Genomic DNA, 13,371 nt, shown 5'->3' on the forward strand with positions numbered 1-13,371 from the left:
TCTTGGTTTCCTGGTCCACACTTCCAGTTTCCACGCATTTTCCTCTTTGTGATGTACGTTGCATATTCAGAGAGAAATGGCGTAAGAATTGTATGGTAACAGGGAATAATGGACAATAATAACACAAATATGAATAATAATTTATTATAAAAAATGGAAATATTAACTCCGCCAATCTTAGACCTCGCTTGTCCTCAAGCAAAAGCCGAGTTCAAAAATAATTACCACATGATTTGAGAGGGAGAAGTCAATAAAGAAAATACAGAAATGAGAGCATCATGAATGTTAATATAGCAGCAAGTATTTATCATATATCTTCTCATAAACAAGTAATAATCGTTTCACAATTATTGGAATATGAATCAAAAACTTTATTGACAATTAACAAACTATGTTCTCAGTCATTGGGACAATCACAATTCATAATATTTCAGAGGAGAGTCAATGTAAGAGCTTTCTTTTTGGCAAGTTCACATACTCAACTATCATTTAATCTTCACTCTCAAGACATATGTTTGTAGCTCATGTTTTCATAGGACACATAGGAAGATATGGGCTTAAATGATTTGCCATCCAATTTATTTACTTCAAGGATAATGTCAGCAATAATAAATCATGGTCATCTACATCCATTTGGATATACAGGTGCATGCGCAGCTACTCAATGATCTTGTGTAGCATACGTGGACCCATAAATGGAAACCAAAGAGTTGTTGTTTGATTATGCACTTAAAATAAATTCTATATAAACATCATTATGTTTGGTACCAACATTTATTATTTACGTGCAACAATGGCTTGTGGAATCGACGTGGATGATTTTGCATGGATTCGAGAGTCCGGATTTGAGACATGGGATGCCGGAAGCGAAATACGAGGGATCGTCCAGATACGTCTGCGAGCATGTCCGGACGCGTCAGCGGACGTATAGGATGCCAGATTTGTCCAGCCCGACGATAGATGCTCTAATTCCCTTGTGTGATGACGTGGCTCTCCGTCCTGCTTTATTTTGCACTTGTGTATTTAGTGAAGATTGAAGATTTGACTGTTCCAGTTAACATGATCACACCATGAGGGAGTTTGGGACATTGCTAAGCATACATGTTCAATCTAATAGTAACAAAACGTGGAGACGATACTTTTGACAGAAAAGAAGTGAGATATATTGCTACACTATTGAGGTGTTGCGTTGTACTGTGTTTGTGAGAGAAAGCTTTACAAATATGATCATTAGTCATACTCCCTCTGTCTGAAAATAATTATCTAAAAAATAGATAAAAATAAATATATTTACAACTAAAATACATCTAAACATATTCATTTTTTAACAAATATTTTCCGACGGAGTGAGTAGTAGTTAATAAGTACATGCCACTACTAGTTTTTCTTTGAAAAATCACAAACAAGACTTTTAGGGAATAATTTCCGTTGGTCAGCACAATTGCACAATCTATCCTTGCGTCACGTCGCATTTTAAGCATCTCTTCGAGATCCCGCAACCATGCGTTTCGTAAAACGCATATAAGGTATCCCGTAAACGATTATTGAAGGATGCCGGGCATTCCCTAAGAATAGATTCCACATAACAATCCTTCAATTTTTTAAAAAGTACTTCGTGCTAAAAAAGCTCGCCCGAGTTCATCACACAAAAACATAGGATAGCATGGAGCTCATCACACGCATAGGGGAGTTTTACAAACCATAATTAAAAATAAAATGAAATTTGAAAACATAGATTTAGTCGCTGTCGAAATCATCATCGTGGCCGGAGTCGCTGACGGAGTCGATGCCATCGTGGAGCGGGGGCTCGCTGTGCAGCGTATGGTACATGAGCGTGGAGTAGAGTGTGGCGTGTAGGTCGAACTCCTCCCACGGCGTCGGCAAGTCGGCAGCAATACGCACATCGACGGCTGCGGCAGCCTTCATCGAGTGAAACCACGTGAGCTTCGTATCCCGTCGACGCTGGCGCGCCAGATCGAAGATGGCGTCTAGGCGGTGGAAGTTGTCCCACGCTCGTAAACTGGAGTCGGTGCTAGAGGGCTTTGGGCCACGCTTGTGGGTGATACATCTCTAATGTATCTATAATTTTTTATTGTTTCATGTTATTATATTATAAATCTTAGATGATTTATATGCATTTATATATTATTTTATATCATTTTTGGGAACTAAATTATTAACCCAGTGCCAAGTGCAAGTTGTTGTTTTCTACGTGGTTTTTGCTTTTCAGGAAACCAGTACCAAACGGCATCCAAACACTATGAAATTTTTTGATATTTTTTATGGACCAAAAGAGGACCTGGAAGCTTAGGAGGGGACCACACGATGCACGAGGGGACGGCAAGGCAATAGGGCACCTCCTGATGCCTTGTGTACCGCACGTGGCTCTGTCTGACCTAGTTCCACCTGCATAAATTCTCTAAAATCATGAAACCAATAGAGAGCCACGCGAAACACTTTTTCCATCACCAGAAGTCTCTATTCCGATGGGAGGCCACCTGGAGACCTTTTCCCGTGCCATGCCAAAGGGGAAATCGATCACGAGGCCATGTACATCAACCTTGTTGTGGTCTACGAGAGACCTACGGGTCCATAGTAAGTATCTAGATGACTTCTTCTCTCTCTTTGATCTTCAATACAAAGTTTAATTCCCATGGTGATCTATCTAATGTAATCCTCTTTTGTAGTGTGTTTGTTGGGATCTGATGAATTGTGGGTTTATGATCAGATTATTCATAAATATATATTGAGTCTTCTCTGAATTCTTCTATACATGATCGTTATAGCTTCATATTTTTGTGTGATCTATCAATTTGGTTTGGCTAACTAGACTGATTTATCTTGAGTGTGAGTGGTGCCTTGTGATGGGTTCAATCTTGCGGTGCTCAATCCCAGCGACAGAAAGGGACATGACACGTGTTGTATTGCTATCATTAAGGATAAAATGACGGTGTCTGAACATATTGCTTGTCTTAATTTGTCTACATCACATCATCTTGCTCCAATCAATACTACGTTTCATACTTAATACTCTAGATGCATGATGGACAACGGTTGGTGAGTGGAGTAATAGTAATAGATACATGCATGAGTTGGTCTACTTGTTTATGGATGTGATGACTATATACATGATCATTGCCATAAGTAACAAGTCATAATTATGCATTATTTTGTTAATTGTCCAACAGTAATTTATTTATCCATCGTATACTATGTTAATGAGAGAAGCCTCTAGCGAAAACTGTGGCCCCTGGATCTACTCAAATATAAAGACTAAAACTCTAAAAATACTTTGTTGTAATTTATTTACTGTCATTTAATTTTATCTATTTATATTATCTATCTACTAGTATTTAATCCTTGCAAGTAACGAGTTCAAGGGGCTTGACAATCCTTTTGCCACTGTTGGGTGCAAGTGTTCGGTTCTGTGTGTGCAGGTGCTGCTAAAGAAGATTGGTGTAATTCTCCTATTGGTTCGATAACCTTGGTTCTCACGGAAGGAATACTTATCTCCAATGTGATGCATTTGTCCTCCTCTTCTGGGAAAAAACCAATGCAGTTTACACGTAGCAGCGCGCCACCTCCCTTTGTCTCTCCGACATGGGGGCGGAGGCCCGAGCCGTCTGCCTCGTCGTCGTTGCGAGGCTTGCGGCCGCCTCCGCCACGACCGATGAAACCATCGCCACAGCTGATCCCGCCGCATCGACTGAAACCGTCGCCGCCGCTACGCCCTGCACCCGCGGTCGCCATCGTGAGAGAGATACGATGGCCGGAGTAGACGAAAATTGCTGCTACGTTAGAGGAGTCCCGCATGATCGCCGATGAAGATTCCCCGACGATCGTCGGTGCGGAGTCCCCGACTGTCGTCAGAGGGGTCCCCGACGATCGCCGGTGAGGAGTCCCCGACGATCGCCGGTGAGGAGTCCCCGGAGACCGTCGATGAGGAGACCCCGACGGTCGTCAGAGGAGTCCTTGACGATCGCCGATGAGGAGTCCCTGGCGGTCATCGGAGGAGTCCCCGATGGTCGTCGGAGGAGTGTACTCTCCTGAAAGTATAACCCTGATAACTTCGACATGAAGGGGACGTCATGAGCCCCCCCCCCCCCCTCGTTAAATGATAATACTGAAATGTTTCCCTCTCCCCAAGTTAATTAAAATGTTTCCCTTTTCTTATTGTTCTTAATTTTGCGTATTGCTCTTAATTTGACGATACTATGGATCCAATACACGGCAGAGACGAATATCAGGAAGACATGATGCATGGTGTGGGATGATTTTATTGTAGGCGATGTCACCAATCAGTTTCCGAACGAGTCCGGCGAGGGAGATGAGTCTCTCAACACAGGAGGTAGATGCTGCAGTGAGGTAGACGCCCACGCCTCGGGCGAGGGAGGACTCAGCAGCTCCGATGAGGGAGAAGCCGATGGCTCCAGCGAGGTGCATATATATATATATATATATATATATATATATATATATATATATATATATATATAATTAATCCCCTGCTGTCTATATACATATGTTAACGCTCTTTCTTCTTTTAGCCCTCCGGATCAAGCAAAACTTCAGTACGGACAAAACGATGCCCAACCAAGAAGATGGATGACGGTGAGAGGTATAGGATTGAAAGAGTCTCAAAAGGCGGGCAACCGATTGCTCCCACAGTTGTAAAGAAGAAATTTGTGAAGGCATGCGGAGTTGTTGTTGGGGACCACATCCCTATCACCACTCGAGAATGTCTTAAGCCAAGGACGGAAGGAGTCTCATATGTCGGCACAGTAGCCAAAGAAAACCTTTGAAGAAAGTTCATGCTTCATTTCACCCTATCGGCGCCAGAGGTGGATCCAGATGAGGAGGAGCCAAATGAGGAGGAAATGAAGAGGCGAAAAGAGGCCCTAGAGAAAAAAGCCAAGGAGTGGGCTCTTAAGAAGATGGTCGATCTATTCAGGGGCTGGAAGAAAAGATTGCACCAGGATTTTATCTTGCAAGACAAGACTCCAGATTTCGATAACAGCTATGAGAAGATAAAAGACTACTGGACCAAATTTGTGGCATACAAGAAATCGGAGGACGCCTTGAAAAAGTCTGCAACAAATAAGAGGAATGCACGTATAAAGAAGTACCACCATATTATGGGGCCTGCTGGCTACGCCGGTAACATGGCTAACTGGGACGCACTTGAGGCACCATTTCTGGCTAACAATATCACTCCAGATCCCTTAACATGGATCGAACTGTCATGAAACTGGTTTTACGAGCATGGGGGCATGTTGGACGTAGAAGGGAAGACAATATATAACCAAAGACACAAAGATAATCCCCTACTACCCATCGAGAACATTAGAAGTGCAGTAAAGGATGTTGAAGAGGGATGGTTCATTCCCAATAGAGAGAACGACAAGCTCTCACGCGCCCTTGGGAATGATGAACACAAAGGATGAGCACAAGGCTTACCAGGCTCCCCACCGTGGATGCTTGCGTTTTCCAAGGAAAGGAAGAAATTTACTGATAGAAGCCATCAGAGGAGAAAGGAAAAGGAGGCAGCTGAGAAAGCGGCTGTTGCAGACCGGCTGCATAATGTAGAAGAAGCAGTAAAGCGGCTTCAACAGGATCAAATCGATAGACTTAGCCAGCAAGGTAGCGGCCAATCTCAGCGGCTCATGATAGAAGCTGCATCGAATCGCAAAAGCAGTGTCGCTTCAACGCAGCTCGAGGATGATGGTGATGATGATGCACTGACCACGGCTCCTCCTCGTCGCTACCCAGTGGATGATATCACAGAGAGCACACCTTGTGAGCTAAAGGTGAAAGTTGCTAACTTAAGGTTGACGGTGGCGGTTGGCATGACCGTACCAATTGAACATAATCCAACTTGGCATTGCTCTCCGGTTCCAAAAGGGTACGTTGTCATCATGGTGGATGAAGTGATGAATGATTATGAGGAGCTGAAGCTGGACTACCGTGCAGGTGAAGATAGGGATTTGGCTGAACTTGGAGAAGTCAAGAAACGGACTGTTGTATGGCCAAAGGAGCACATCTTGCTTCCAAATTGGCCGCCAAGGCCACCGACTCCTCAGAGCAGCAATCCTTCTTCGCCTCCACCCCACCAGTCTCCAACGCAACCGTCGTCTTCGTCGCCTCACCAGTCTCTAGCGCAACCGTCGTCTTCGCCGCCTCACCAGTTTCCAGCGCAGCCGTCTCCACTGCCGCATCAGCCGTCTCCACCGCCGCATCAGCTATCTCCACCGCCCCGTCAGCCGTCTTCGTCCATTGAGGATCAGAGCCAAAAGCGGAAATGTACCACCGCTGATAGTGGCGGCAGAAAGGGGTTCCGATCACCGAAACGTAAGTCGTCGCCCCTCCCAAAAGTACCTCATAAGAATATGGAGATGAGACCTTGGGACTATAGTGAAGAGGAAAATAAGAAAAGGGCAGACGCCCAGTATCAACAGTGGAAGGCTGACATGGCTAACAAGAAGAAGCCGAAAGAACCAGAGTTCCCGGTCACCCCAGAAAATCATGCCGCGTGCGTGAAAATGTTAAATACCCTTGCACAACCCCCGCCAACCTTGCCAGCAGACTATGAATGCTCTATTCTCAAGTCGGTTGGGGCAAAAAAACAGCGGTTGAAGAGTAGTAGGTCCAGCAGAAATCAGTTGTCCAGCTCGGACAACAGAAAAACAAATCGTGCCCCCCGCTCAAAGTGTATTTCGATACAGTGGTGTGCTCGAGCGGAGCTGCGGTCGAGCAGAGGTATGATGAAATAGCCGATATCAATCGGGAGTTTGTTGCACTGTACGGAGAAGCGACCAAGGCTCATGGCATGTCTATTGTTCGATACTTGAACCATATACAGGATTTCACTGACGTAGCACACCGGTACCGACACGGGTCTCCTCTCGTCAAACCTGAGTTAGTCAACGAGCTACCAACAAAAATGCGAAGATTGCATAACTGATACATGTGACCATCTGCTGAACAGCGTAACTGGGTCTACTGTGCATATAAAAACGAGCATTACGGGCATGCAGAAGGCGTGCTAATGTTTGCATTCAACGAATTATTTCAGTTATACCAACAAGACTCCCTCGACAAATCCATCATCAGTGCCTATTGTTTGTAAGTATTATTAATTTATGTCATTAAATCTTACTCAGCTCGTTCATTGCATGTATAATCTTACTCATCACTATATTAATTTTGCAGAATGAAGTTTCTCAAATGCAAAAGAGGACAAATCTATGACACTAGGTTCGTTGACCCTTATTTCATTCATGAATAAAATCTCGAACTGAATCCCCGCGAGACAGAAAATAACTTGGTACAAGGGTTAAGGTTTTCCGCTACCAAAAGGGAAATACTATATCTTTACAACTTCAAGTGAGTGTTACTGTCTTGTACACACATTCTATTTTCGCTTACTCGATGTTAAGTGTATAATTGACTCGTTATGCGTGCACAGCTTCCACTTTATTCTGTTAATCATTGTATCTGACGATGGACTAGTAAAAGTCATGAACCCGAAATGCAAACCCCTTGTTGATTGAGCGAACATGCAGAAATGCCTCCAGAGGTAATTTCAATCATTATGGCACTATGTCGGCAACTTTTCGTTCATTTCTTGATAGAAAGTAATTAATATAGAACTCCTTTATTCATTTTCTTTTCTTGGCAGGGCTTGGAAACGGTTCACCGCCAAGTGTCGGGGTGTTTGGAAGCCAGAGCTTACATTTAGACAAATGGATGTAAGTACTACTAGCTAGATCCGCGCATCTCTTTATTCTAGTTTCAATACCATTTTCATGCTTGATTATGTTTTTGATTGAACTATGTTCTCGTAAAGTGCTTGAGAAAGGAAGAGGGGAACAATTTATGTGGATACTATGTTTGCGAGTTCATTCGCGAGACGACCCATGAGACGGGCAAAAACCAGGACTTAAAAAAATAAAGTACGATAAACAATACTCACAACTTTATTTTATTACCATAAATTGTGTTTGGTTTCATTGATATATATTGACCCCTTCCTTAAATTAGATCAAACGGTTGCGGGACGGTCTTCTATCATAAGAACGCGTACGAGCTATTCAAGAGGAAATTGCCAGATTCTTAGATGCAGATGACTTAGATCTGAAGGGAGAATACTATTGCCCGCAGGTTGAAGTGAAATGTTAAAGTGTAAAAGAGATGCATATGTGCATGTAACTCGTGTCTATATTTTGTAATATGTTCGACAAAGCATGACGGATGAGATGGTGTAATATATTCGTGACGATGATGTGCAAGATAGTTGTTCCTTTACTGATGTGTATGTACCATCCAATTTAGTGCAAAACACAAATGAAAAAGTGCCCAAAACAAATAAATGAAAAAATAGTAAACAAAAAAGGGGCAGCAAAATAGCCCCCATCTAATTTAGTGCAAAATCCTAAACCTAAAAAATGCTCAAAAAAGCACTGAAGCAATAGCCCCAGTTCGTAATAAAAACCGGGACTAATACCCCTCCCCTTGCTCCCTTCCCCGCCACATGAAGGACCATTAGCCCTTGAACCGGGGCTGGCATTAGTCCCTTTTTTCTAGTTCGTGAACCGGAACTAATGACTCAAACGAACGGTCTGAAGCGTATATTTTTTCTAGTGCTTAGCAGCCCACCTAGCCGTCCTGTCGGCCATTCACGTACCGTCCACCCCTGCAGATGCCGTCCATGCAAAAAAGAAAAAAATGACTTAAAAAAATGTAAGAATCAATGCGTGAAGACCCGACGGTTGGATGGGCCACCCCACATGGTGGGCACCTCCCGAACAACCATAGACATATTTTTTAGGCAAACTCATCAATAACTGAGAGGCTGGCTAGCGCAGCTACGCTTACGCGGGAAACCACGTACGAGTGAATTCTTTAAGCGTGGGTGTCGAGCGGTGTGAGTTATCTGAGAAGAATGCAATCGCCCTGAATCTCATGCCTGCGACTTCTCCTCTTCTCGCCCTCTTCCTCTGGATCCCCATCCCTATTTCTCCCCAAACGCTCACAATCGGTACCGGTAACCCTGCTCTACGCTCCCGACGGCGCCGACTCGGTTTGCTCCCTCGCTCGCTCCTCGCCGTGTTTGAGAGACTCCGCGAGAGCAGGACGCCCCTCGCAGAAAATAGAGAGAGATTTCTCAACCCTAGATTTCGTCGTATCATGGGGCAGCTGATGCTCAATCAGGCGTTGTCGATGCGGCGGGATGCTCTTCGCCAGGAAATCCAAACCCATGGTAAGTCACGGCCTCGTATCCCGACCCTGGTTTTGTGCAACAGGATCAGGCAACTAAAGCAAATTCTTAGCTTCTTCAGAAACCGGGACAAAAGGTAGTCCCGATTCCTGTAGATTGATCTAACCAGTGTTTATCTGAGCGTTTTTCTTTTCTTTTCTTTTTTGCTTTTGTTGCATATAGAAGCTAGGTTTCTAAGTGCAACTCTAGCGCACCCCTTAAAAGTGGTCAAATTCATATAAAATGACGTTTTTAGTTTCGCGGCGTCAAAAAACATTCCGAACAAAACCCGTAAAAATGATCAAATCCGTAAAAAAAATTAGAGGCCACTGAGAATCCATCCACGACCCTTTTATTTACTGACTAGTTGAATGTCCGTGCGTTGCCACGGGAGACAAAATATGGTGTGAAACTATAACTTTGACATGGTGGTAACATGGAATTGGGTATTTTAGATTTTACATTTTGTTGAGATAATTTGTTCTCATTAGGAAAAGGATCAAAAATGAAATTTTTTGATGCAGGTAAAACTTCTCAATGAAAAGAGAAATAGCATGCTACATAACAGATTGTTGAAGAGGCACCCCTTAATGCATGATCTATTAGGTTGACGAGATACGTAATAAAAAACTTAGAACTAATGGTAGGAAAAGAAAACATCACCTTTTTTTAACAGGAAACGACCCGAAGGGCCTAGATACTCTATTTATATTCCAGCAGAACGGTACAGCCGCGCACGTGTGTCGTTCAGTCCACGGCCTCCAGGCCATTCTTCACAGCGAGCCGCCCGCACGGCATGCGCCTCCCATGCTTCCCACTTGCATACACAGCAGATCAGTTTCCAGCCCCCGCCCGCACTCGCTGTTCAATACAAAATTTGCGCAAACATATCTAACAGCAACAACTTCGCAGGAACATGTATAGAGATATATGTCAATCGCAGTAATTCACAAAATGTTTTCCATGTAACGAATTCCGTAAACTTAGTTGTTCTCTCTAATACAAACAACCAATCTTTCAGAGTTATATTGCAATAGCAAACATGAGCAGTCTCCAGGCAATTTCAAATACTTGTGCTTGCTTTTCTGTTGCTAATCTAGCTCTACTGCTATGTTATCTCTGCCTACACTTCGTGTTATTGTGCTATCCTAATGATTATTCATGACATGTGGTCAACATGACATCATTACATGAGACATACATACAGACTTCTGGCAACCATACCCTCTCTCTTTCTCTCTAATAATCATCAAAATATAGGAACACATCTAGTTGATGCTGCACTGATTTATATGAACATCACTTTCTCTACCTCCTCCAAAATCTGAAATATGTAGATGTTAGAAAGCAGCTAATTTGTATATATAGGACGATATTAAGAAAAGGAAAAAGGAGTAGCAAGAACAGCTTCATATGTATCAGCCATTACAAACTTCAATATATCTATATTTGCATATCGCAAACTATCACAAGAGAATACTAGTATTTTAACTTATTAGCTGTTCCATGGAACAATTTCTCTGGACGTCCTTGCTTCAAAGTTCTCAAAATCTCTAGCCTTGACAAGGAGGTGTACTAAAAATTCTCACAAATAACCAAAAATGAAAAAAAAGATGTATCAAGACAGGGATTTCTGTTTGACAAAGTAGTTACCACTCTCTAAACCTTTCATGAACTCCTCCCCAACGATCTCTCTGAAACCAAACACTCCTATGTTGGTCGTCCTGCTCGCCTGCGTGCCAATCAAGAAAACATGGGACCTTTAGATCAGCTCAGGATCACATATAAAGAAATGACCAGCCATTGACTTGTGCATGTCTACCAAGAACAAAGAAGAAGAAATAATAAATTGATGAAGGTCAAACGGCTGGGCTATTTTCCATTACACCACACATAAATAAGTATACTTGGGGAATCAAGACATCTAGCAGCTTCTAGTCCATACAATAGCAACATCCAGCAGTTTGAAATCTCTCCCTCAACATTATCTACCACGTAGGTAGCAAGGAAAGCAAACAACATATCCCAAAAAATTGTGTTTCTCTTGAACAATTTCCCTCGCTTGTTCTCTCTGGAGATAGCCTGCGGCACCGCAATTTATTCATAGATAGCATACATCGGCACCGCAAAGTTCCCTCCATCCAAATCTTTTTTCAGAGATAGCCTGTAGCGGCACCGCAATGTTTACTATTCCTGGATCTTTCCCCTCTAAATCGATTGCAAGAAGCAGCCACGATCCCCTTTCTCTTCCATCTCAACGAAGATCCAATACCTCGCCAACGACGCCTTGCCTCCTAGCCTTCTTGCACGGAGTAAAATGTTAACAGTTGTTCGCACACTTAAAATTCAAAGTAATATGTTATAGCTCAAACATATATAGTATGCAAAATATAAAATCATGGAACCACTTAGAAATATATAAATGAAGCTTGATTCTAGGATTAGATTACCACAATGCAGATTGTGTTTTGCAACTGATTTCCATTTAATAGTAGAGATCCAAGATGAGTGCCAACCTCCATGAAGATGCACAAGCAGTTTAGTGTACCATTTCTAAGGAACACTTCTTACAACTCCTTTTGGTCTCAAGTTTAGCATTGCTAAGTCATTTGAGTGTCATTTGTCTCTAACTCGAAGTCCAGAGTGCAGAGCCATTTAGTAATTAAGTATTATGGACAAACCGCACTCCAGTTAATTAGAAGGAGAAAATGATGGAAATGTAGCATCCATGTTAGTTCACAGTGTAGATCCATGGTTCAAAAAATGAGAGGTAGAATACAAGTAATGCAACATTTTTCTCAAACACGGTATTACATCACACATGTATTGAAGGAAACAACTATAAATACATGAGAAAAAACACAAACACACGTCAGGTATATGAACCATCTCTAGCCCTTAACCCTTCATTAAATTACGCAAATAACGCCCACTGCTTTAACCCTTCATCCAATCCATTACAATTACCGCTCTCCTTATTATTCTAGTTATGCTATTTTCATTTTCCACAAATATATTGCTAGTCAGGTAAACTCGCTAGTCAATAACCTCTTCTACAGTGAAATACACGGTCTCCTAGCATGGCATAATACAGAAATGTGTTAGCATTACTGAAAGAGAATCTAAAACAGTCTATGATGCAAAACTATATACATTTTTAGTTTATATTAATCTAACCAGTGAATGTCAACACTTGACATAATTTTTTTGAAGAGAAAATACAGTTCGCGAGTTTATAGTAAAATGGTCTAGGAAACATTACCATCCTCAGTATTAAGTTAATTTACAGACTGATTAAAGAACACATTTCCCCCCCTCCATGTTTCAAACCTGGGTAAGAAGGAAGCGTGATTCATGTCGAGCCCAGATAAATATGCCTCTCCTTTTTCATCGAACAAATATGCCTCTTCCCTCTCAGTTGGCCCCAATCACATGCACTTTCTCTCATCTCTGCATTCACTAAGCAGATCAGATCACATGTGACCAGGAACTTCAGAACAAATTGTAGCATTTTGATTTGGACGCGGCTAGGGGTTAGGCGACAAGCAAAGCTAGTCCAAAGCGAGTTGTACCTGTACAAGGAGACCGTTGTTGTCTTCAGCTTCCATCAGCATCGGATTCGGCAACGCGGTGGGCAGAAGGAGGAACCAATAAGACCATGCAGACCACAAGGAGATGAAGCATTGAAATGAAACAATCACATTAAAATCATTCTTTGCGATCATTCCAGCTAGTGCACAACAGGCGTGTGCCTTGGATCATGGACTGCTATGGACATGCAAGCCACCAAACACGCACAGAGTTTGTCTTGGCACAACACCGCCAGCATGTATTTGTCCCGGCTCCTCCCTTACCCTATGCTTATGGATCTAGGAAGAGGGGGGGGGGGGGGGGGGTTGTGGAGGCTTACGTGTGGTGCCGTTCTGAAGGCACTGCCTACAGGGCAGCCTCGGCCGAGCGAGTCCGTGGGATTCTCTTTCCACGGCGATGGGGTGTACTGATGTTGTGGCAGAGATGTTGATTTCAATGCGAGGGGGCGCCGTTCTTGGGGCGAAGGAGGAGCCATCCAGGAAGTTGCGTGCTGGTGGCTTTGGTCAGAGGCGGCGGCCATGTTG

At 43.0% G+C, this 13,371-nt stretch overlaps 1 long non-coding RNA gene across 1 annotated transcript; it reads right to left on the reverse strand.

Moving 5' to 3' along the window:
- Positions 1-10,222: 10,222 nt before the first annotated feature.
- LOC123429678 lies at positions 10,223-13,146 on the reverse strand. The gene is made up of 4 exons (XR_006622729.1): positions 12,829-13,146; positions 12,587-12,706; positions 10,910-11,555; positions 10,223-10,580 (listed from the first exon to the last, which is right to left on the reverse strand). It is a non-coding gene; the product is annotated as an uncharacterized LOC123429678 (long non-coding RNA).
- Between the last annotated feature and the right edge of the window lie 225 nt (positions 13,147-13,371).

Source organism: Hordeum vulgare, chromosome 2H (assembly GCF_904849725.1).
Source record: "Hordeum vulgare subsp. vulgare chromosome 2H, MorexV3_pseudomolecules_assembly, whole genome shotgun sequence".
In the NCBI taxonomy this organism is placed as follows: Eukaryota; Viridiplantae; Streptophyta; class Magnoliopsida; order Poales; family Poaceae; genus Hordeum; species Hordeum vulgare.